Here is a 27,176-nt window from a genome sequence, read left to right on the forward strand (position 1 = left end):
TCTCTGCAGGTGACAGGGATATTTGGTACCTGAAGGTTAACAAACTGGGGTTGATTGGAAAGGGAGTAAGAGAACCAGTGAAGGACATTGTAGCTGAAAAATCCCATTGAAGTCTCTAGGGTGTGCAGAGGGTGGTATGGTCGATTGTTTCGAAGGCAGAGGGTGGAATGGTCGACTGTTTTGAAGGCAGCAGACAGGTCCAATAATATCATTTGGGGTCTAGCGGCCATAGTCTTTGTCTACAATATTTAAAGATAGCAGTCTCTCTACTGCAGATTGATGGGAAGCCAGACTGGTAGTCATGCAGGAGATGGTTATCACTGGTGTGATTAAGGAGTTGGACATAGGTTGCTTTTTCATTGATCTTGTTGATAAATGCTAGGTGAGTGATGGGCTGGTGGTTGGCGAGGTCTTCAGGATTTTCTAACAGTGATTAACAATTCACACTGTTTCATACCAAAATAAAAAGGAATTAAAACATGTTGACATGGGAGTGCGAAATTTGTGAAGTGTGCTTTTCTTAGAGTCGTACTTTTAGTTTTACAAGTTCACCCACTTCACAAGGAAAACACATCTTGCTGACCCACATTTTTGCAGCAAACATCTCCTCAAAACATTTGTTGGCAAAAAATTTGAAAAAGTCACAAATATGACAATTCTGTGTGAAATATGGCACTTTAGTTGAATTCTAATTTTACACACTGTTTTATTTTAGAGCTCTAGCAAACTTTCAAAAATACAATACGGTAAATATTTATGCAAAATCAACTGTGCAATCGAGAGCAGCACCAAGGGCTCATTAGATCAGGGCCCTGACATCATGCCCCAGTTTGTAATATTGAATCTATCACTTGACATTTAAATATTTAATGGTCATAAAGAGTATCAATGTTGAAGCTAAAACCACACTGAAGTGGCATGCTGACACTGCTTGTACTACTGCATTACCATTTCCACATGTCATTTTCACACAGGTATTTTTTACAAAGATGTACATTTCATGTAAGGACATCCAATTTCGAATAGCACCACCTTTCAAAGTTTTATGACCTCAAAATAAGTTTTTGTGAGGAATATAACTTTTAATATCACTCTTTTAATTTAATGGGGACTTAAAGCTTTACATACACAGGGACATATCTTTACTGCTGACACTGTTACTAATGCAAACACAGTCCTTAATCTCGGTCTATTGAATGAATGAATTAGTGAGTGATAACCTTTACATCGCTCCCTGAACAAATCCAATATCCAAACCGCTTTTGATATGAATGAAATGAAGACGTTTGAAATGGGTGACTTGACAGAAAGTTGTTTCTGGAATCAGTGAAAAATTCATGGCACATGATTGTCAGTTTTCAACATGTCCTTCCTTTGATGATTTACTACTTGAGCTCCTTACCACTCAAGGTAAAAAAGAAAAATCGGCATTTTTCAACGGTCATCCGTGCTCAGAGGAAACTCCTGCCTTAAGTCCAGATGTGTTGCCATCATAAGCATTCATTTTGCCGGGTGACTTAGCAGGCAGCTCTGGAGAAAGATCCTCAGTGGCTGTAGCTGGGAGGAGGGTTGGGCAGGATTGTTAGGTCTAACTACGCCACTGATGATCCCTGACTAACATAATACTAAATAAATTAAGGATATTGTCAAACACAAGCTTTGAAAATCAAGCATTGACAAAGTCTAAGGTTTTCGGCTCTAAAAGGAGCTGTTAGGTTTGTCTGTGCTTACTGCCAATTCCATGCATGCACATGCATGGCCTGCTATCCTAACATGGGGATCTATTTAAAAAACGATTTCAAGATGGTCACGCCTGTATACTTCGTGACCATTGGATATGCAAGCTTCATGACTTGTGTTCATGCATTTGTCACGGAACATGCAGCCATTATGATTTACCATTCTACAATGACCAACTGCTAAATTTAGCATTGTAAAATGGCCAACTGCCAAGTTAGAATGGTAAATAAATATGTAAAAGAAATTAAACAGAAGTTAAAGGGTAGCGTAATCTCGAAGTCCAAGTGCAAGCTGCAGAATGTATACAGTGCTCATCAAGGCATTGTTTTCTTTTTGTTCTTGGCACTGATTTTACCTCCTCCAAGGGCACGTTTCCCAATGGCAGTGCCAGTGGTTGCAAGGGTCAACCTAGGTATCCCAGCTGCTACCGCTGGTGGCCCCCTAAATGATGTCTATGTCTTAATGCCCTTCACCTAGGCCCCACGGGGGGCCCTTCTAGCACTTTCACCAGAGATAATCTGATTTCACTTCCTTGATGAAAGCATGTTGAAAGCAGTGTTGGACTGGGACAAAAAGTAACAAGGGTATCAAAATATGTGGCAATTATTGGCGAACCAGATATCCAAAAAAGTGGCACACATTGGCATTGCAGGTCATTTTTAAACATGCAAGGGGGGCCAGCCGACCTCAGGGAGGTCCCCCTCCGGGCACTTTGGGAAGGGCGGGGGTGGCTATTTTGTTTTGTGCTTGTTTTGTTTTTAGCCCAAATGGAGCCCAAGCATAAATGCTTTGGGCTCCTGCTCCCAGCCACCATTTTAGGTTTGGTGACCTGGTGGCTGGGAGCTTAGGCAGTGTTAGTTTTTGTGCTTCAGGCATATTTATCATTTAATTGTGTATAAAGTTTAGTGGTTTTGGTGTGTTTCAGAATATCAGGTGAAGACTATTGAGTTCTTTAGGCCCTCCAGCACTTTAGCGAGGCGGGCCGGATGGTCCTAGTCATTGGGGATGTAGCGGGGCCGTTGCGCCCTGTTTGGCAGGTCTCGGCGGGCATGGCAGCGGCAGTGGCCTCCTGCACGTCACCTAAATGCATGCGTTTAATCCCAGTAAGTGAACGGGGCCACTCGTGTGTTAAGAAGGCGGCCCGATACGTCCAATGCAGCCCGTGGGGGGGGTGTCTGTGGTGGCGGGTGATGGGAGTAGTGGGGGAGGAGATGAGGGGTGCGGAGCTGAGGAGCAGGCGGCATCTGTTGTGCCGGTCGAGTGCTTGTTTTCATCCCCTGCGCTGAGAGCGAAGCGCGGGGGGGCATTAGGCGGCGCGCGGCTTCTCTGCCTGCCGCTCACCTGTCATCTGCAGCTGTTGAGGCCAGGCGGGTCTGTGACCCGGTCGGAGATATGGCTGGCGGGGCGGCGTCTCAGAGCGTGATAGGGGAGAGCGAGGAGTGTTTTCCCCCTCTGTGCTCGCGCCGGTTAAATACAGGCATAGTGGCAGCGCATAGGGTGGGAGAGGCTAGAACACAGGTAACATGTTGGTAACACACACGTTTCCTGATATTTTACCCATTCTTTAACCCTCAAAACATGGCTTCATTAGCTTGTACCTTCACAACCTCTGCCCGTGTCTTTCTTTTTCAAATGGTTCCCTTTACGCAGTAATGCAGTCTGCCTCTTAATTATCCCAAGCCACTTAGTCACACCCTCAAGTTTTAAATCAGACCTATTACAGTTACCCTCCAATCACCATTTTCACACTAATAACTACGTGGCCCATTATGCACCTCTGGGTTGTATCATAAAATCGTAATTGGATATTTTACCGTTACTCTTGTTGCCGCGAGTGATTCAATACTATTCCCCGCCCACCCTATAGTTGTTATCTACTGTGCTGAAACTGAAATATTACATTTCATCAATGAGAACATTATTTATTTGTGAACATTTAAATAAATTGCAAGATTTAGAAAAATATACAATGTCTGTTTTCTCTTGATGTGTCCAGACAAAGGCTCGGATTGGCATATCTGTGGCATGAGAAACTGTTGAAATATAAATTCACACGAGTGAACTGAACAACAAAAATAAATAAGATCACAAAAAGTTTTTGGATTAAATGGAATAATCATTGTTGAAACTGCAATAACGGTTGAAAAATTTTCGTGTTAATCACAATGAATGCTGTGCACCTGGTAATGGAGGGAAACTCCCCTCCATCTTTAATGATGTAGAAGCAGAGGCTCCCATTTCCACTTGTCCTTTGCGTTTGGCCCGTCGCTGGAAGACTTTGTCAGGAGGGGCGGGGAGCGATTTGGTTTTTCAGCACGTCAATGGTTCACGGGTAACAGATTACCAGCTGCGCATGGTGCTGCGTAAAGCATTGCAGAGGATTGGGGCGCAGTGTGGGACTTATTCTTTCAGGATTAGGGAAGAAACAGAGGCGCACAACAGGGGTTGGTCTCAAGGGGACATTATGCGGCTGGGGTGCTGGTCGTCAGACTGTTTTCAGCACTATGTGAGAAGGAACGCGGAGGAGGCACATGCATCATTCTCCTTGTTGTGAGTCTCATTCTATTTTTCTCATTACAGGTTCGGTGGCTGGGCATCACGTGAAGGAGTTGACCGTTTGGATAGTGGGGCATTCATTCATCAAATGGGTACAGGTTCAAGCGTGCCAAAGTTATTTTGGAAAAATGTTGGGTTTCAATGACCACCTCTTTAGAATTGTGTGGAAGGGCACGGGAGGGATGCTTTGGAAGGAACTTATACCATGTTTGAATAAAGCGATGGTGAGCAGCCAGTGCCCGGATATTTTGTTGATCCATCTCGGTGAGAATGATCTTTGTGGAGTGAAAAGTGTGGTGTTGCTGAGGGCAATGAAGAAGGATCTGTCTCTGCTAAAGGAGCATTGGTCGGGGTGCCATGTTTTGTGGACTGAGCTGGTTCCGCGGAGGATTTGGCGGGCGGTGAACCCCAGAGCTATTGACAGGACTCGGAGGAAAGTGAACTCTGAAATTTCTAGGTTTTGTTGCAGTTTGGGGTTTGGGAGATTAACTCACAAAGAAATTCGCTTTGAGGCGGTGGAATTTTTTAGGGATGATGGAGTGCATTTATCCAGGCTTGGTATGGACCTGTATCTGCTGGAAATTCGGGAAGTCTTGTCTAGATGCTTGAACGTTCAGAGGCATGAAGATGGAGTCTGAGAGGGTATAGCCTATGTTGCGGGGCAGAAAGGGGAGGGGGTAGTCCCCCCTCTTTCTGGGTGGCGGGGGTTATTTGAATTTTGACAGGTTTGGCAGAGGTTTGTTATTAAATTGTTAAATTGGGTTATCGACAGGGAAAGGATAGGTTGGTTATTTTTAGTTCGGTTACACAGGTTGGGTGATTGTCAGCTGTAAAGGGGCAGGCAGGGGAGTTTGTTTAACGGACGGTTTGTATTTATAGGGTTATAATTGGTTTATACGGTGATGTAATGTTTTGTATTGTTTGAAATGTTGTAATGTACGGGTGAGGGCGGGTTTAAGGAAATTTTAGGGGAGGGGCGAGGTGCGGGGTTAGGTTTGCGGTTTATTTAGTGAGGCTTAGTTTTGAAAGGCTTTTGCCGAGGTTTATTAAAATTGTGATGTGCACCTGTTCCAATAAAGCGGCCTTTTACACATTTCCTTGCTCGTGATCTGCTTCCCCCCACCCCTCCCTCCCAAAGACAGACTACATATGCATTTTGCAAGGTGTAGGAGACTGCATGAATTTGCGTTTGCTACAGGCAATGCTTGTGGTATTATCAGGGAAATGGGCCCACCTGGCCATGACACAGGCCTACAAACTGCTAATAAATTGGCCCATACTCTGACTTGTCAGAACAGGCCTCGAGGGACTGCTAGATTGTCCTAGAAGCCAGCCCGACTCTGTTGGAAAGTGGGCAAAAGATATCCCAATAGCTCTATAACAATTAACAAATCATGAAACTAAATAAGAGCAGTAGACACCGGGGTGTGGCGCACCAATGTGTAAACACACCAGTTTAGGGCGGCCAACCACATTTAAAAATGGGCCTTTGTTTGTTATCTGACATTAGTAATGTAGTTTGATAACTCTGTCACCTGTAAAACGTGTTTATTAAATACTACGTTTGTGTTTCAGATGTTTTGTGTGGTTTGGTCTAAAGTACAGTGCTTCTGTCTTGCTCTATGTGAACATTACTTCTTAATACAATCTCCAGGAGTTAAGTGTTTCTCCTGAATCCGGGCACTTTCTAATGAGAGGGTTTTCCTGAAAGAGGTCCAAAAACAATTTCAGCTGCGTCAACTGCATTCCCGAAAGGGAGTTTTGATTTTTGAGGCAATTTCCTAAATAGTAGAACAACGTCTTTGCGGGAAGCCAGACTTTACAGTCTCAGGTCACACCTTGTTCATGATGTCTGAGTAGCCCCAGCTGCTGGACATTTGCGCAAATGTTCGTGAGCGCCCAATGTGCCAATGGTGACAGCGTGTTTTTATTTAGCCTCCGTTTAGCACTTAATTTTCCTAACTCTATCATTGGGTTTTAAATAAGGCAAAGGTAAAGGTCATAAGGTCATATTTATCAAGGGCGTATTTTAGCGGCTTCCATCTTGGACGCTTCCTCTGTGCTGCATGAGAGCCCCACGTGCGCACTTGAATGAGGACATCAATCTGCCACTGAACAATTTGACCTGGCAGCCGCTTGACCCAGTGTCTCACCCAGTCCACATTTAGAATAATATGCCTTCTCGAATTGTGGTGGCCCGTTCACTGATATGACACGTAAGTATTTTCAATAAAAGCGCCTTTAGTATAAATACATTTCGAGTCGAAAAGTCAACCATTGTAAAGAGCAATAGAAAACATATACTACCGACAAAATGTAAACACTACATATAGCACACTGCAGCTCAAACTCTGAAAATAAGTTGATTGGAATATAAACAAACTATTACCAGTCTCCTAAAAACAGCAAATATCAGATGAACGTCTGACAGACATCGTTGGAGCACGCAGAAGGTCTTTACATTTTAAAACGTCATGCCACACATTTCGCACATAAGCATTTATCTACTGTTAAAACTAAAGAAATTATATCAATTTGTCAAGGGGAATGTATATTTTTTGTAGTCCACTTTAGGCTTGGCTGGATATAACCATACCGCATATAAACCTCTACATAGAAATATGTTTTGCATGTTAATATCAGACAGTGGTATCCTATAGAAACAGCATCCTGGGTCGCACTCGAGCATCTTGGCTCAAAATGAACCTATCACGTACTGTAAATCATCATTACTTTAAGCTCTTTGTCCCAGTCATCACATGTGAGGCTCTGCCCGGCCCTCCCCTCCAAAGTAGTGCCTTCCCAAATATATTATTCTTATTTAAAGTTCCTGCCAGAGTAATTAGCTGTGAGGCCGTATCCAAGCTCAGGCCTAAAGCCCAGAACCAGTTTTATTGTTCGCTAGAAATTGCTCTCCCAGTTATAGGTTCTAGGATTCCTGAATCATTTGATGTCAGTAGAGCTTTATTTGTGGCAAATCAAAAAGCTGTTGTTCTTCGAATGTTTTATTTGTGACTTATGAGGTGGTAAATAAAGGGAAGAAAATGGCATCACCGACTTTGAATAGATGTACAGAACAGGTGAAATTCTTGGATAAGGGGAATTAGGGACTGGCTGTTAAATGTGTTAGAGGAATTAGACCCCAGAACATGGCAGCTTAGAGTGAAGAAAAACGACTTGTCTTATACAGTGGCACAGCAATGGTTTTTACAATATCAATGGTTATGCACCCTTTTAGAATGGGGGAGCATAGACTAGTAAACACAGTCCTCTACTTTACCACAGAGAGAGGAGTCACGCATCAGGTATATGGAACTTTTATATCGACAGCTTTTTACTATAGTTGGATGATTTTTTTTAAATCTGCTGTTTGAATTACAGAGCGTGTGAGTGTTCTTTGTATACTGCGAGGGACATTTCATTGAGAATGGATAAGTCTCCCCTTTCCTTGTGATGGTGCTTTGTGTGGGTTCATTGAGTACTTTCTGATATTTGTGCTTGCTGTTTCTTATGGTTTGCCAATGTGCTTTCATATACAGGTATTGTGTAATTTGTTGTGGTTCAACATTGTCAGAGTAGCATTCCACCTTTTACTTACTTTGCCTTTCCCTATGATTATTTTGCCACATTCTGTGACCCACTGGGAGAAGCCCTTCGCAGCTTGTTCTGGGTTGGATATTGTGGCTGGTAGGTGGGAGTTGTGAGCGTTGTTCCATTTGTCTTCTGATATATTTTTCCAGTTTCTGGCGTGGAGCTCGGGGTAATGGTTTCAATGTTGGCGGGTCCTGAGATGGTGAAGTGGACGATGTAGTGGTGGGTCCAGGTGAGCTGTGTGACATGGTTGTACTTGACTCTGTTGTTGGATGTAAACATGGAGTCAAGCACGTGTCTGGCGATGTGGGTAGTGTCGATGACAAGGTGCTTGGAGCCGATGTTAGTCATGCTTTCCAGGAGGTCATTGTGTTGGCGTCACTGGGGTCGTTGAGGTGGAAGTTAGGATCATCTAGGAAATGTAGTGCTTGGAGTCAATAGCGATCATGACGATGAGGTCAGGGATGTGGTTGCAGAAGCCGGGGCATAATTCTGGTGGTCTGTAGACAAGGGTGCCTCTGATGGTGCTTTTTCTCTCCGTGTAGAGTTGGAAGTTGAGATGGTCCATTATCAGGGTCGAGTCATCTGAGGAGGTCGTGCAGCGGATGGTGTCTTTGTAGATGATGGCAATTCCAACTCCATGGTTTTTGGGTCATTCCGGTGTGTTATCTTGAAGCTTTCGGGGGTGGCTATGGCGATGTCCAGCATGGAGGTGGGGTTCAGCCAGGTCTCTGTGAGGAAGATGACATCCAGGGTGAGGGATAAGATCCTGTCCCAGATCTCAGTGACGTTTTTACGAGTGATCGTGCATTGAGTAGAATGCACTGGAGTTGTGCCATGGTGGTCTCGGTTAGCATGGTTGACGCAGTTGTATTTGCGGTATCTCCAGAGTTTTTGGTTGCTTCAGTTTTGCAAATACTGTAAATGCACTGCTGTCATCTATGTGAGTGTACGATCCCCATACCACTGAGTACTGCTCTTTTTTCAAGGTTTCTCCTGCATAGCACTGGTGCTGTGCTTATGCAATCTCTTGTATTTCATAACAAATATCTTGAAGGGGCTTATAGCTCACCCATTACTTACCTTTACTTACCATTGTTAGGCTCCCACATCAATTTTACTTACCATAGGCTGGCTCCCACATCACTTTACCTAATATTGGCTGGCTCACACGTGGCTCCCACGTCACTCTTGTTTCCTTGCTTACTATGGTCCGCACCTCCTCATCACTTACGTCTTCCTCCTGGGGTTTGCATCTTTTTCCTGGCACCACCACCCCCACCGTCCATTGATTTTAACGCCCCGCCCTTCTACAGGTCTTCGATGTGTCACCCCCACAAATAACCCTTGTTTTTTTATACATGTTGCACAGAAGGGCCAGCTGCTCTGTGCCCTGATTTAAAGGTAATATGAAGTGCTATGACTCAGTCAACGCTTGAATCATCATCTTTTTTTTTCTCTAAGCCATGTTGAACAGCAGCTCAACTGCTGTGTAACATGTAAAAACCACTGACAAAACCAATTGAATCGCATAGGAGACACATATTGGATTTGCCAATACTTTTTTACGGTTACTGCACTCCAGTGCCTGCTATGTAAGGAAGAGGCACTCTGAGACTGATGGCACTAGGCTGTGATCGCTTCAGTCCAGCAGTGACTCCACATGGAGGATGCGGTCATGGAGGGAGCCTATAATGCTTCTCTGCGTACACATTAACTACGGCGTACTTGCCAGAAAAACAGAAAGACTAGTGGTCTGACAATGCCATCTACCAACAATACATGTTGGTAAACTGTAGCTAGTGTGTCAGAACCATTCAGGTTTACAGTCATGATGTGTGCTTTTGTTTACTGCATTGCCTGTTCCGCGAATGACAGGTATTGGGACTCAGGAGGCAGCAGGTTGTGATTCAATCGTCAGGCAGCAGCTCACTGTTTGCAACTCCACAAGGATAATACTGTGGCACATGCTGAATAATGGCAAAGGCCCGAGCAGCTGAGCTCTGCCTATGCACTTCAAAAGGTTAGAATGCTTACTGAATCTAACCAGAATCAAATAGGTATTTTCCTTAACTCTCGCTATCTCTTAGGCAGGAGCTTGACTGCCTGAGTTGCCACAGAAAAAAGAGTAAGTAAACAAACTGGTTATTTTAAAACTCTAGACAATGTGGAAACATGCCCCCTTGAAGGCGGGGTCCCTGGGCCAGAGCCCACTTTGCCTATGTCTTAAAACAACGCTGCGAACTCCGAGCAGTGCCCGAAGGAGAAAATGGTCATGCCCTGAAATTAATCCCAAAGTCAAACATTCTTGAGCGTTCACAAAGTACAGCTGCTTACTTTAGTACAAATAAAAGATGCATTAGTGCAGGCTTCATCAAAAGTAATATGAACAATATTCACGCATTTGGACAACATCTGATTCACTATGCTGAAGAATTACATCTATTGGTACAGTCCAGTAGCAAGTCTATCCACTGTCAGTTAAAGTTAAATGAATTTAGGGGGAGTATAAAGAGAACTAAATTGTTTGTCACAATGATATGCTTAAACGTTTTGATTTTGTTTCTCTTGCCACCCACACCATTTTGCCAAAATCAAGCAGGCTGAGTAAAAGAGTTATCTCTCCCTTTCTCCTAGATGTGAAGTTGTCCAATGGCAAGTCCCAACATTCTTGTTGCCGGTGATTGAAGCGCCAAGACTAATTGGAAGTCTTCCTGATGACATGGCCATATTTGACACCTATTCTTTTTGATAAGGGTTTGCAGGAGCACTTCATCAAATGGTGTTAGAAAAAAATGCACAAAAGATGATGGGAGGAATGCTTGCAATCTGTCTAACCACTGGCAATCCCTTGAAGTACTATCCCAACCCATCATTCTCTCGCTCACCATGCTTCCCCAGTTTGAACCCAGCCATACACAAATCAGTCTTGATTCTGCTCTCATGGGAACAGTCCAGCCTGAACTGCCAGGCCGGGTCCTCCTTGAACCAGAACACAAGCAACCCAGGAATGGTTTAGCCCTAGTTATGGGCTCATCAGCTGGGTACAGCAAGGTTCCAGAGATACAGTGAGTATGTGACCTCTGTCTGGGCATAACTATGCCACTTAGAGTTGTACATGAAACACACAAAAAGGGGATGGATGGAATGCATGCAATTTGTCTACCCATTGGCAAATGCTAGGGCTAGCATCCCAACCCATTGTTCTTTTGCTCATTGTGTGAGGGCGAAACTGATTCTGGGTTGCTTGTGCTCGTTCAGGACGGACCTTGCTTGGCAGTTCAAACTGGACTGTTCCTTTGAGGAACAGGGTCAATAGAGATATGCATATGGCGGGGTCCAAGCTGAGGTGGGAGGGTGAGCAAAAGAACAATGGATTGGGATGCTACCCCAAGTCATTGACGGTAGTTAGACAAATTGCAAGTATTCCTTCACATTTTTCTGTGTTTGAACAAAATATACATGAATTTTTAATGTACATTAGTTTTCAAACATTTCTGTTAAGAACTCATGAGAAATCTAAATGCTTCTGCGTTTCACCCTAATAGCCATTACATGTCTGCTAAGAAAGGAAATATACCTCTACTTTCATGGGACTAGAGCAGAGGTGGCTTGCCCATATGATTATTTGGGTGATGACCCATCAGAAAATTTTCCTTTCATTCTGAGAGCAGGAGTTGGGCAAATTCTCCTCCTGGAGGATGTGCCATAGATCTCCAGATGCCCAGAGAGAGAGGAAAATAATGTTATTGTCCGCATCCCTATCATCAAGACACTATCCATTCCAGTCATCTGCTTTTCTATTTAAAACAACAATGATCAGGTGTATCAATCTACTTGGTTCAATGGTAGTGTCCTATGAAGGACTTCAACTTCCAGAACACACAAGGGCTTAAAATGGAAGCTCTTAGCAGACAGAAAACACAGGGTCTATGATATCTTGGAGCTTTGTGGCAACTCTTAGGGGCTTATTTGCGAACTTGTCATGAAGTGCAGTGCAGCAAATCACCTTGCTGCACTGCCTGACAGGCAAAGAGCAGGAATGTGTCACCATGGAACAAGGGTGCCTCCATTGCATACAGGATTGTTTTTATGCAGGAAGGGGCACCTTCCTCTTCAAAAACAATCCTGAGAGGCATATTCCTTTTTCTATGCGTGGTGCAGAATGCAGCACACATAGAAAGAGGAAGTAGCGAGGAGAAATTATGATATTTTTCCTTCTTGTGCCTCCCCTGGGAAGGCGTTTCTTTTTGGCAGATTCCCAGGTTTACCAGTTTTGGTAAATCTAGGAATGCGCCAAAAACTGTGGGAGTTGAGTAGGAACACCCATGCAACGCCTTCCCAGGGCAAAGTAAGGAAATGCAGCGATGTGCGCTGTGTTGCTTTACTCCAGATTTAACCGCATCGGTGCGGCGCATTTTCCCGCTGTGCGCTAAAGTTTTTTAAAACCCGCGGTTCATGACGAGCTCAGCTCGTCATGAGCGTACGAGAGGTGTACCTCATGACGAGCTGAGCTCGTCATCAGCGTCGATGTGGTTAAGGAACTACGCAGGACCAGACAAAGTGGCCTTGCGTGTCTTCATAAATCTCATTTAGGACTTGTGTCACTCTTGCACTACTTGGGTGGTGCAAGAGCTATGCAAATTCGGTCATAAATAGGCCCCTAAATATCCAAATTACTAAACAGCCCATCACACCTTAACTTTTTGTGCTGCCTTTAGGGTTCAAGGGGGTGATGAAATCGTACTATATTCAAAAGTATGGGTTTGGAACTGTGACTGACAGCATTCAATAGCAGAGCACTGTCACTTCACGCCATCACAGTCTAGCTTGTCGATCCCAGGACTTCCAGCTAACTCTCGCTCTGTAATGACAGCACAGGGCTAGAATCAGCCAAACACCATGCATTTCCAGCAATATGGTGACTGGCCAAACACTGTGTGGATAAGCACCACCTGCCGTATGGGCCAAAGAAGGACTGGAGCAGAGGAGTGTGATGTAGGCCAGGAGTAAATGTCAGAGCTATCAATACAAGAATGTCCCTTCTATGGTTGAATGGTTGCTTTCTCTCTATATAAGACAAGCAACAAAAGAGTGATCCAACTCAGATGGGGCTTCCTAAATGTGTGATGGTGATCCTCTCCTGAATGAAGTTCACAAGAGAAACAACGCAATTAAGTCAGAGCTCCATGTTGGAGCCCACGCCAATGTGTAGGAGACAGGTGAGTAAAGAAACAAAATATTGACAGCTTCTTGAAGAGCTTACCTTGGGTGTGCACAAGTTCATCTTTGTAAATGTGTATGACTCAGAGTTAATTGTTTGATTGCACTTATGAGACAGTGTATTTCGCCGGTGTCTATGATGTTCCTCAACCTCATGGTGTCCCTAGCCATCTGAATTAACTCTGAGCATCTTGGACCATGCATGACAACTGGTGGCCCTCTACAGTCTTGAAGAGGCCTTCTCTGGCATAACAGCATTGACCCCTGGTTCAATGAATGCCATACTCAGCGTATTGTGAACATATTTACGTGATACTGGCCACATCTGGCATAATGCTGAGCTTATCATAATGGTAGCAATTCATGTTTTTTTATGGACATCGTTGGTATAATGGTTGCCCAGCCTATTACTAAGCATGGGCAATATTTCGATCACGTCAGAGTAATCAGAGTAATTTTAGTAATTCCACGTTACTCTTTGATGCGGAATTACTGTTAATTGCTTGATTACTACTACTTGCATAATTAAGATTAATTTGAGAGGGGGAATCCTACCACAAAAGTAAAAACAATGTGACAGAGTTTTATGTAGTGTGAACATGCCCCAAAGGTATCAGGTATCAGAGCGCTTTACATGAGCACCAGTTGCGTTATACAAGGACACATTCATGTTGTTAGGCACAGGGAGATTAAGTGATTTGCCCAGAATCACAGGATTTTGAGCATCATTGCCAAGACTCAATCCCGGTTCCCCAGATTTGAGATCAACCACGCTAGCCGTTAGGCCATATCCTCTCCCCAATTTGGTGAGCAGCTGCTCGCTATTCATGTTCTGCTGCATTTAACACTGTTTCTTAGCACAAAATGCGTCATTGCAATCATTTTGGACATGAGGGTGCATTTTGCAAGAAGAAGATAGTGCAAAATGCTGGTAGTAAGATGGGAAAAATCCTACCCCAAGAGCAAATTTAGGGAACACGAGGGCTGCTCGCACTCACTATTCATCTTCAGTTGCATTTAGCACTATTTCTTAGCACAAAATGCGCTCTAATGTCCATTCTGGACGCAAGGGGTCATTTTTGCGCTAAGAAATAGCATTGAATGCAGAATTACTCTTCTCACGCAATTCAAACATATGCTTGCAGAGTTCTTAAATAATTCTGTGTGATTACACTATACAGAATTATACAAGTTCCACCAATCCCCACCTACTATAAAGCAAAGCTATTCATTGGCATTCTTACACTTTGTCACAATATATCCCATGAGATTATTCCAACTATAAGAGCAGCAATTCATTATTGTGCTCCAGCTGGAATTTTTAGCCCTCAGGCCAGTACACTTTTTTGTCTCACACCCAACATGCTTCTTTGTCTTACCTCTCTGTTCCACTCATCCCTTATATTTACCAAATGCCCTTCTTCTTTGAAATCCACAGTGGGTCTGCCTCTAAAAAAGAACCCTAGAAACCCATTGCTGACCCTTCTGTGCCCCTTCAAACATTACCCTCTTTCTCTTTTCTCTTTTTCTACATGGTACTGTAATGTATTAGGAATAGTTGAACATAACTTGTGAGTTACTTCACCTCATCATATATAGGTGACCTCTGCCTGAAATTATGAGAATAGCAGGCCTAATTTTTACAAGCTTAAATTTCCTATACAGGGAGTATTGATAAAGCAACCTGCAACATATTGTGTTGTTGCCTGCAATAAACGCTCTCCTCCAAGAGCAATTCTTATTAAGATGTGCTAAAAAGTCCCTTGTGGATGGCTTGTGTTTCTTTCCTCTGTACTATCTGCACTAGTGGTTACCCAAGGCTGTGAGGACCCTGATTCAGAGAGGCTATGTGGACTTGGGCAGCTCCAACAGCAATGAACCAGGTCCACAATTTGTGAAATCTGGTGATCAGAAAGACAGGAGCAGCTGCAATAAGCAAAAGAAAACCATGAGACCAGAGCCCCAGCACTGAGACAAATTAAAAATGCCAATGTAAATTTTCTTTTCTTTCAACCCACTGACCAAGCTAATGTAGAAACAGTAGATGGTTGATGTTTTTGGCACAATGAAACTTGGGATTGAATGGGGTCAGGGTAACTGGGTCCCTGGGATAGCATCACAGGATGGCATCCCAGGCAGGCAGATTGCTTCTGATTTATAGAAAGTTCAAACAGATGTTGAAGATACATTTGTTGACTTAGGAAGTTTAGTAGGGGCAGGAGCAGATGTTATTGAAGTTACTGACAGATGTTTGTTGATGGAAAGATAATGCCCGCTGCTTCCCATTTCCACCTCTGAATCTAGAGTTGAAAAAAGGAGTTGGAGGGTGGATTGAAAAACATACTGAAGAATACTTCAGGTCCTTAGGGGGGAAAAAATCTGTAACATCAAAAAAACTCTAACGATAAGCAGGCAGACCAATAGGTAGATGAAATCAGAAGACTGTAGAGAATGTTCTGGTACACTAGAGGTAAACTGGTTTATAATTAATTGTATGTGTTTATGTCTATTGCTGCGGGTATACCTTGTATGACACAAGAGAGCAGCCATTGCATTTTTTGTTTGTTTGTTATTTGTCTGGTCTGTCAACCAACCATTAGTGACTTCTCACTTAAATATGAGATATCATGCAATGTAGGGATCTTTCAGGCCTGACGAATGCCTCTTGACCCTTAGTGGCTATGGTTTTAGACTTAAACATGTTGACTGAAATCACAGGATGGACGGTTAATAGGGTCATTTAACCATCCACTACTCCACTTTTCTAATCTTGACAGTGTAACCATGAATTAAATATTGAATTCCTTAACTCTATTTAATATCTTAATTCTATATCTACTCAACCTAAACAATATCTCTGAATATGATAACTATTAAAAGCTCCCTCATTATTTGGTCTGGTCCATCCCAACATGATATCAGTAAGGATGAAGACAAGTCCGGTGATGAAGAATGCTACAATTTGTGGGTGAGGGCTGTTTTGTTTTCTTAGAAAGATTTAAATACACTACTTAATAACTAAGTTACTGGTTACCATTGTCTTATTATATCTTTTGTATGGTTGTTAAACAAAAGGGTTCAGGCAGGTCAGGTCGATTACCCCTTTTCCCATATTTGCCCGGCGTTAGCCGCTTCTCACCCATCTCATGATTACCAAATAAAGAGGCAGGCGCTGGAGACTGGAAGGCAGGAAACAGGAGTTTATTTCCGACGGAACAGAACACGTCAAATCAGACAACAGGGTATCTTCTCGAGGTGCTCTAACAAGTTTCTCTACGGCTCCGTCTTTTATACACAGGTTTATGATGCACAAACATTCCTTATTGCAATAAAGACGCTTTGAAGTACAAAAAGAGCATGTTTGGGATCCCAGCTCCAGGCCTATTCCCATACCGGTCGCTCTGATGTTGTTTTCCCCTCCCAAATGTAACATGGGATTGCAATCGGCAGCCGGACATTCCAACAGGACACGAGGGCAGGAGGGGGTGGTCTGATCTAAGGTTGGGCAGGCGATAAGATCACGTTTTGCTGTGCGGGGCCGGGGGGGAGGGTACATCCACGAGACCTAGTTTTATGACTTGGGACTGAGTCGAGAGGCCAGGTGTAGCCGGGGGGGGGGGGTCATCAGAAGAGAGGAAGGGTGTTCCTTGGAGGAATGCAGGGGTGTCGGTCAGATCTAGGGGTGTGAAGGCCTTTATTAATCACCGCTCCTCTGATGTGAGGCGAGGTCCTACTGTAGGAAGCAATAAACTGCATCTGTTGGGCTAGGTGATGGCCTGGGATCAGGCCGGGCAATCGGGCAGGGAGGAAGAGGTTACCGAAAGGGTCTGTTCTATGGGTGGGATGAAAGAGCGAGGGGGCAGAGGTTCAGCACGGAGGCAGGGTCGTGTTTAGAGGTGCGTTTATGGCCTGCGCAGGAGAGACCGGGGGCTGTCAGGGCGCGGGGGAATACTCGCGAGGCTGGGGAGTGGAGAGAGAGAGAGAGACGCAGGCTATTGGCAGTGGGCAGAGAGGTCATGACACAAAAATGGCTACTATCTATGTTCGTGACGGGGCCTAAAAGGGGACAAGATGGCGGGGCCACTGTTTCGTGACTTTCGTTTTACCTTCAACAGTGGCGAGGGTGAACACAAATGAACGCCGCTTATGTACATATACATTGTCATTTTCCACATGGTGATTGTCTATTTAGGGAGAAAGTATTATCAAGTTGTGCTTCCGCTCACTCGTCTTTTTGTGTTTGGATAACCTTTCTAATCAACCAGGAACTGAAGATTACCCTTATGGATTCATGAATCACATGTATAATTAACCTCATATTCATCTTGATTATTGATTATTAAAGGGGCAAGATGAATAAATGTATATTTTTCTAGACCCAAATCAGTAATAACAGGTTTAAAATGTGTTATATGAAATGTACAATATATTTTTCATGAGAAAAGTGCCTGTAACTTGACTGTTACCAGATTTATGATACATGAATTGTTAAGGATCACTAAATCTGAGACCAAGTTTGGAACGGTTTGAGGCAACCAGATGTTATCCTCAACTTTATATGTTGGGGCTAATCTTTGATGCATACTGATCAGCCCAGCAATTTCGAACATTTTCCAAATGTACCATGAGTTATTTTCTGCTTTTCTCAATTGTTCCCAGACTATCTTGGATTTCCAGAACAGCCACCACAAGATTACATATAGCAGGAATGTTTTGAGGATACAATCCATCAGCAGCAAAAAACACTGAATCCTGAAGAAAAATGTACAGCTCAGTAATAAGTACATTCTGCTGTTCGAAGGGAGGTTTTCCAGTTTCCTTTGGATGATTTTGTATATGTACATATAGTAGGGCCCGATTCACAAAGGTAAAGTTAGACAAAAGTGTAACTTTACAACTTTAGGTATTCACAAAGGGCATTTACTACTCGTAAATGCCCTTTGTGAATAATGAAAGTTGTAAATTTCAACTTTCGGTATTCACAAAGGGCATTTACGGGTAGTAAATGCCATATATATGAATACCTTAAGTCGTAAAGTTAGACTTTCGTCTAACTTTACTTATGTGAGTCGGGTTCTAAGTGTCTAATGTCTGCTTTGACCTTTTGATGTGACCATATGTCTGAGAGGCGGAATCCAAGAGCAAGTGTTGTATTAATTTTTAATTTCTTGCACAGTTGTGTACACAATTTTCAAATATATTGAGGACCTCTCTCAGGTAATATCTTGAAAGGTATTCCGTGCAACCTAAAAATATTTGAAAGAAATATGTTGGCAATTTGAGAAGTAGTTGGAAGCTTGGTTAAGGTTGAGAAATTAGCTAACTTAAATAAGCAATGACAGCTCCAACTGTAGAAAAGCATTCAGAAGATAGCAACTCCATGTTACAATCTGTGAAAATAAATTCCTGAAGTCTGGTTGGTCTTTCCAAAGGTTGCATTTAACCTTTTTTGAGAATCTATTTTGATTTTATTGCAAATTTCACAGGTCTAGACATACTTTTTATTTTCAAGTTATACAGGTGGCCAGTGAAATTATTGATTAACTGGATCTTCTGTTTCCTTGACTTACAGTGATTGAATCATAACATAACTAAAATATTGTCAGATGAAGGTGACTGGTAAGGATTAATACCCTACTATTATAGAACATGAACATATCTTGACATACACATTTTTATTCTCTTTCTTGAACCAAGATTAATTATTTCATTTCAGAGTTCCCTTTTTATGTTCTGAACAGAAAGTTGTGATAAGGACGGACAGGGTGGAAAGGGAAGATTTTTTCCCCTGTTTTGTGTATCTTCTTCTGGATATTGTTGAGATAGTCAGCCACTGTATTTTTTATCCCTGAATGTACAGTCTGTCACTGTATTTTTTGGGGCGTAGAATGTACACAACCTTAAAATCATGCTGTTGAAAGAAAATACCCATCTGGCTGTATTCAGTCTGCAGTAGCACTTGTAAAATGTGATGGTCACTATGAACTGTTTTTTTATGTTGTGCTCCATGTAAAAAGGGTTTCTATTTCTTAACAGCTTCCTTCACTGCCAAAAGTCCTTCTTCAGCTCAGAGTAATATATGTCAGGTTTAATATACTTCTAAGAATTGAAGGCTAAGCAGTGTTCATCTCTTTCATTAGTCTGAATGAGAACTGGTCCCTTAGGCTCGTTCCAAAGAAGAAGCCTCTCATATCAAAGGTTTTGTGGAATAAGGATGTTTAAGAAACGAAATTTAAAAAAAATTCTTCCAACCTTTTGAAGGTCTGTGAGGCTTCTTGAGTCCGAACAAATTCTCTTCCTTTCTTCAGTAGAGTTTCCTATATAGTTTCAATAGTAATTCACAAATCCGAGGCAACATTGAGTTTCTATTTTACTGAGGAAGGAGCCTTTTATCCTGGAGCTGTTGCAACCTTTCTTTTACCCATCACTAGGCCTCAAATTGATAGTACAATGCCCAAAAGAAAGTACATGTTTGTAGGTTTAGCTAATGTAGGCATAATCTAGAAAGAAGAACCTCTTTGATGTGACTTCCCATGTTCATCCGACTATTTTGAAAATACCATGATGTCATCAAGATATACTATGATGATGTAGGAGCAGGTCAGAAAAAGTTGAATCCATAAATCAGTGGAGCATAGCCTGAGCATTAGAGTCCAAGAGGCATAACTCTATTCTCAAAATGGCTGGATATGGTTCTAAAGATGATCTTTCAATCATCACCAGATTTGATATGAATGAGTTATAAGCTCACTATAGATCCACTTTAGTGAAGATACAAGTTCCTTGTACTGCCTCCTAGATGCCCGAGATAAGAGAAAGAGGATATCTATCTTTTATCATCTTGCTTTGGTACAGAAAATAACAAGCGCCAGGGTGAGATTTTTAATGAATTATTGATTCATTTTGATGGTCATTGGAATGTATTCTTGAAGAGCCTGGTGTTCCACCAGTGTCACAGAGTACATTCACTCAAAGGACACTACAGAACCAGGCACTAGGTTGAGCAATCAAAATTGCAATGAGGTTATAAAACTGAATCTGCAGATTCAGAGAATATTTGCTTGACTATAGTTTTAGTGGTGAGGTTCTGTAATTACAGATTCGTTCGTGCTCAGCCTCCATCTTGTTCTTGCCGCCATTTTTGTTGCCCTCACTCAGGCAGCGCGGCGAACGCGATGTTTTCGTCGTTTCTGCATTTACGTGCCAGGGGGCTTCTTTGCCCATGTTTACTAACAAGTGTCAGGGTCTGGCTGAGTACACTAATTCCTGTCTGAGCTGATTAATCCCCGTCCGGACTATTTGTTGGTACGCACCATTCTTTCCTCCATGTTATCTTATCTGCTGTCCCTTGCAACACGTCTCATGCATTCTCCTGTTTCACGACTGTCCTTCTACAACATGCAGCTGTGTTTTCTCTACTCGTAAATTGAATTGTGTGGATTCATTTGTAATTTACTCAAGGGGTCGAGTAACAAATACAACCAGGAAACTTGAGTTGCTTAAGTCTTAAAGTATTGTTTAGAACGTTTGCCCATGTCTCATGCTCTTGTGCGATTGCATTTTACATTGTATTGTACCTTATATAAACCTGTGTGCCCGGAGTTAAGTGGCAGTCTCTTTTGAACCTCGTTTTTTACCAACGACTTCTAAGACAACTGTACTAGCTGCAGCTAATAAATACTATCTTCTACGCCAGACGAAGGGTCCGTGCCTCTGTTTCTGACAAGGCAGGTGAATCCAGGGGAGTTCAGGCGTACCCTGCGCCACCGAGCCTTAAGGCTACGGTTCCCCAAATGGCGCCCAACGCGGGGCAATTTCAACGGTAGCAGTTGAGCCCGAGGGTCGTGAGGAACCCCGCAGAAAAATTCCGGAGGAAGCGCACCACGTGATCAACCCCTGTGTGTTGGAAGTGGACCGAAGGTCTTTGACGGCGCGGCTACTCCTCTCAGACGGTTGCCGACGACTGCTGCCTTGACTGTCGCCCTGCCTTGGACCCTTCTGATGATGTTTGGTAAAGCGAGATGATAGTCGGACCTTCGCTGGTGTAGGACGATCCTTAGTTAAGTATTTGGTGGGTCGCTCCCACAAAATTTTGTTCTATTTTGGTTCTTGGGTCTTTTTATTCAGGTATTGCAATACCCGAAGCCAAGGGGTAAGTACGTTTGTACTGTTTCATTGATTTACACCCCTTATTGTTTGTAAGCAGTCTAGAGAAGTAACGATGCCTGGACTGAGTAAATTCAAAAGAATTTCTTGCTTAGGTTGTACGAGGGATTCCCAGTTGGAGGATTCATGTCCGATCCCTCTGGTTGGGACTCCCACTTATGAGCTCTATTCGAAACATGGTATTGGTCCCATTACCTTTAACGAGACATGGGTCCGATTCACAAAAAATAGTGGAGTTCTGAGTTGGCCCCAAAATGGTAGTTTTGATCCTAAAATATTAGATAATTTGGAAACGATTCTGTTTCGAAGAAAAGCCCGTCCGGCAATGTTTGACTCTTTTCGCCTTTGGCGTAAGGAAGCCAAACAGAAGGAAATTAAACAAGCAAAAAAGGATAAGAAAGCGCAAAACATGTCAATTATAGAGGCTGCTCAGCAGTTTAACAATAATGAAGTAGACAGTGCGAATGAGATACTAGAGAGACAACATCGCATGGCGATAGATAGATGCTATCCAATGCTGCCTACTTCCTCGTCAGTTAAAAGTAAGGAATTGGAAGAAGATTCCCTAATGTCTTGTTTATTGAATTCACCTCCGCCCTATGCCCAAAATCCTAATGCACCTCTGTTACCCCCTCCTATTGCTCAACCAATGGTTGCTCAATTGCCGATTATTCAGCAACCGACTCAGCCTATTAATGCTTCCTTGCCTGCCTCTGCTCTGTCTTGATAGCCTGTAATTCAGCCCCTACCTCCTCTCCAATCCCCCGCTCTTGTTCCTCAGTCGGCTACGTTCCAGTCCCCGTTGCCTTCTATGTCTGTAAGGACTCCTGTTCTCTCAAGGGATTCCCCTACCTCACACCAGAGACTAGCAGACGCTGTTTAAAATTTCTTTTCTCCTCTTCTTGGGTCTTTGAACTTGTCTCCAGCTTTCTCTAGACAACAATCTCATTGTCAACTTCCTCTCACGGATGAGAAAGTGGTTTTGGGTTCCCTAGCTCGTAAATGGATTGAGAATGGACTAGAATATAGTACAGGGGACATTATGAGTTCCTTTCATCAATGGGCAGAGCCCACACAAAGATATGTTTTTAATGTCATGTGTCAGACTCTTATCAAACGTTGGGAAAATATGGAGTTGAATACAGTTCCTTCAGATTTACTGAAATTACAAGCTGATTTTGATAAAGGTTTTGTTGTAGGACAATGAGTTGAAGAGGCGGTGAATACACTTGTTGCGTTCCGAACCATGTTTTTGTCCTTGTCCCTTACCGAGACTGATCCTGCCGAGAACAAAGGCATTAAGAATTATCCGATGCGTGAAGTTCCTCCCCGTATGGAGGGAAGCGGTGATTGGTCCACCTGCTGTCCCTGCTCATTTCTAGCGTATATGGGTTCACGAACCCTGGAAAAGGTCTGAGGTTTTGGCGCTTAAACAAACTCTTCCGGACCCTCGTCAAAATCCAGCTGGATATTACAAGGAATTGTCTCAAACAGTTGAGGCCTGTATTATGAATTTTGCCGATATTGATATGTTATTTAGAAATATTGTTCCGCAAGCTTTATGGGCACGGATTCGTAGGGAGAATCATGTTGGTGAATTTGGCTGATGATAGGCCTGCTATTAGAGCCGCTAACGCAAATCAGGTGGGTGGTGCGAAGCCTGAGGATCTGATTACGGCCCTACCAGGCAGAATAATAGAATTGATGAAGACTATGATGCCCGCGGTGCGAGTTAATTGGGATAAGCTGGCTGCATGCAAGCAAAAGAAAGACAAAAGCGTCTTGGTTTTCTTCAATCGTTTCGAAGAGACGTTTATTGATCATAGTGGTCAGGATTTGAGTGTAGAGGGTGGTCAGCGGTTGTTTGTGGATAAGTTTGTATACAACTTGCTTCCCGAATTGTCGAATAAACTAAAGAGTTCTGAAAGTGCATGGGCTGTCTCTTCCCCTGCTAAAATACTGGCTACCGCACAGTATTATGAGAATAGAGATAAGGAGGAGAAGGAGAAACAAGAGAAGAAAAATAAAGATTTGAAAACGAAGGTTCTTTTACAGCAAGCTTATCCCCCGCGTTCTGCACAGCCTCAGTTTTCTCAACCCCCACAGTTTCAGAAAGTGCTCCAGAAACCTGAGCATTTCGCACCACGTCCTTCGTTGGGTCCTAATCAATGTGCGTATTGTAGGGAAGAGGGACATTTCAAGAATAATTGTCCGGTTTTATTACAGCGTAATAATGCTCCACGGGGTCGTGGTACTTTCCAGACAGGATCTAGAGGTAGAGGACGAGGTGTGTCCTCTCAGGAGCAGCGTTCTTTTCCTCCATCTACTACGAATTACTTTGATCAGCAGAGAGTTCAGTCTGCGCAGTATTATAATGACGATTAGTGTGAAGAAAGGGCTGACGATTTTCAGATTGAATAGGACAGCCATGGACAAAGTGAGGGAGTTGTGTCGATTCCAGTAGATCAAAATGGGCAATATGTCACTATCAATACTATGGGTGTTTCAGAACAGTTTCTTTTGGATACTGGTGCGATGAGAAGTTCTATTATGCATACTAAACTCCCTGGGGCACCTTTGTCTGGCTTAATAAATACTTCTGTAGGATTTTTTGGCGCCCCTGTCCGTAATCCGGTTTCTTGTCCCTTGCCCGTTTCGATTGGTCCCTATGATTTGAATGCTACACTTATTCTGACAACTGGGTGCGGTGAGAACCTGCTGGGTCTGGATTTATTGAAAAGACTACATGCAACATTGTATTGTTCCCCTTCTGGTGTGCATCTTACGTTGGGGAAGAAGTTGATGTCTTCCATGTATTTGTCTCGAGATCAGTTCACACCTGAATTGCTCTTCCTGAAAGTCTTTGGGCTACAGGCCCGAATGACGTGGGTTGTCTTGCGATCCCACCGTATGTTGTCACAGTTAAAGAGAACGTGAAAATGCCACGCATTCCCCAATACCATATCTCTACTGATGGAGAGAGAGCACTTTTGGCCATTGTCGATGATTTTATTCAGAAAGGTGTGGTTGAAGAAACGAGAGGCAATGTTTGTAACAGCCCTGTTCTTCCGATCCTTAAGAGAACGCATCCTTCACAGCCTCCTGTCTATCGATTTGTTATTGACCTTAGAGAGGTCAACAAATTTTTTCCTGTTGTTCCGGACATTACAGCTTTATTGACGATGATCCCTGCTTCGGCAACTTGGTTTTCAGTCATAGACCTTAAGAACGCTTTCTTCAGCATTCCTATTGCTGAAGAAAGTAGGGACACCTTTGGTTTTTCTTTGGGTGGCCGAAGTTTTAGATTTAAAAGAGCACCCCAAGGCTATTGCGAAAGTCCCTCTATCTATAGCAAGGCTCTTAAGTCACAACTTGATGCTGTCTGTTTGCCTCCAGGTGCTACGCTTATTCAGTATGTGGATGATTTACTGGTGGCTGCTGATACGGAAGATGTGTGTAAGAATGTGACTGTTGCGTTGTTGCATCATTTGTCTGCTCTACATCATCTCCCTCTAAGCTGCAAAATGCCCGCCAAGAGGTTACCTATTTAGGTCATTTCTTGTCGAAGGAGGGAAGGCGATTGACCCCAGAACGCATTCATGCTATTTCACAGATGTCTGTACCCGTCACGCAGAGAGAAGTACGTGCCTTTTTGGACATCACCTCCTACTGTAGACAATGGATTCCCAATTTTTCACTTTTGGCTAAACCACTGCTGGTACTAACATTGAAAGATACGCCACATCCGCTCCCTTGGACGGATGAATGTCAGAAAAGCTTTGATGACCTACTTACTGCTCTGTGTTCTGCTCCAGTGTTGGGTACCCCAGATTATAGCAAGTCTTTTACACTGTACGTTCACGAGAGAGAGGGTTGCGCATTGTCAGTTTTGACACAGCAATTTGGAGATGAGCAGAGGCCATGTGCCTATTTCTCCGCTACATTAGACCCAGTAGCTAAAGCTTTGCCCAGTTGTCTCAGAGCTATGGCAGCTGCGGCGATTTCTATTAGACAGTCTGCCGGATTAGTGTTGGATAACACACTCATTGTTATGGTTCCACATGCAGTGGATACCCTGTTGAATAGGACAAGAACACAGCACCTTACGAGTGCTTGTTTGTCTGGATACGAAGTGACACTTCTAGCGAGTCATGTACATATCAAAAGATGTAATACGTTAAATTCAGCTACACTGTTGCCACTCCCAGAGGAGATAGATGCTCAGGAGAAACATGATTGTTTCCTTCGGACAGAAGAAGAAACGAAGGGTAGGATTGATTTAAAGGACACTCCGCTCAAGGACCCGGATGGGATCCTATGGGTGGACGGTTCTTGTTTCAAGCTTCCAAACGGGGAGACTACTTCTGCTTACGCTGTTACCACCTTATGCACAATCGTTGAGACGGCACGTACTGGATATAATTCAGCCCAAGCAGCTGAATTGATAGCCTTAACTAGAGCGTTTATGTTGTCGAAGGGAAAGAGAGTGAATGTGTACAAAGATAGTCAGTATGCTTTTGGCGTTGCACATAGTTTTGGTACGTTATGGAGGGAGAGAGGATTATTTACCTCTCATGGGACAAAGATCCAGCATGGTCATTTAGTGACTGATCTTCTTGAGTCACTTACCTTACCTGCACAAATAGCGATGATGTGGGTCGTGGAAATGCATTTGAAGATAAGGTAGCAAGAACTACAGCTAGAGACATCGCTAGTCGAATGTATGTGGCAGGTCCTGCAAACTGGGTTAGGGAAATTGGAATGTGTGAAGACACGATTGAGAGCATGAAAACAATTCAGGGAGAGGCTACTGAGAAGGAATTGAGAATGTGGAAAGAAAGTATGGGAATGTTAGACTCGACGGGTTGTTGGACAGAATTGTCGGAACATCAGCGATGGTTATTACCAGACGCTTATGTGCTGCTGGTTGTGACTATGGCTCATGGTCCAGCTCACATTAGTGTGAAAGGCATTTGTAAACTTTTGGCTCCTGTGTGGCAGAATGAAGGAATTCAGAAATGTGCAGAGAATGTGGTTAAGCATTGTATGGTTTGTATAATGCATAACCCAGGAAAGGGTACCCCAACTCCGGCAGGTCATTTTGCTCCCCCGTCATATCCTTTTGAGGTGCTGCAGATCGATTACTTTCATATTGGTCGATGCGACAACCTTAAGTATGTTCTGGTGGTGGTATGTGCCTTTTCCTGCTGGATAGAGGCCTACTCCTTGAAAGATAACACTACTCTGTCAACTGCTAAAGTGTTGCTTAAAGAGTTCTTCCCCAGGTTTGGGTTGCCGCGAATTGTCTGTAGTGACAATGGAAGGGAATTTGTGGGTCAAATTTTGCAGAAAGTATGTTCTGGTCTTGGTATTAAACAGAAGTTCCATGCGGCCAACCATCCACAATCAGCGGGTTTGGTTGAGTGTTATAATGGTACACTCAAGCTTAAACTAGCTAAGATTCAAGCTCTTTTGTCCACCAGAACTACTATGCACTCTCCTATGGGACTTAGCCCATATGAAGTGGTATTCGGACGCCCAGCTAATGTTTGGGGTGTCCCTCGTCCCAAGAAATACTCTTACATACCATATCCTCTGTTAATTGATTATTTGCATGATTTGACTACTAAATTGAGTATTATTCGTCAACAGGTACAAAGTGCTTTGCCAGAGGCCTCCACAGACCCAGGTCACACCATTTTACCCGGTGACTGGGTCTGTGTCAAACATTTTCAACAAACTAAGAATCTGGAGCCTCGTTGGTCCACGCCTACGCAAGTTTTGCTCGCAACCCGCACAGCTGTGAAGGTGGCCGGCAAGCGAAACTGGGTGCATGGCATGCACTGTAAGAAGGTGCCATTGCCATTACCCTTCGACTAGTGGATTTGCAGTGGTGTAAG

The sequence above is a fragment of the Lissotriton helveticus genome, chromosome 6 (genome assembly GCF_964261635.1).
Source record: "Lissotriton helveticus chromosome 6, aLisHel1.1, whole genome shotgun sequence".
Taxonomy (NCBI): Eukaryota; Metazoa; Chordata; class Amphibia; order Caudata; family Salamandridae; genus Lissotriton; species Lissotriton helveticus.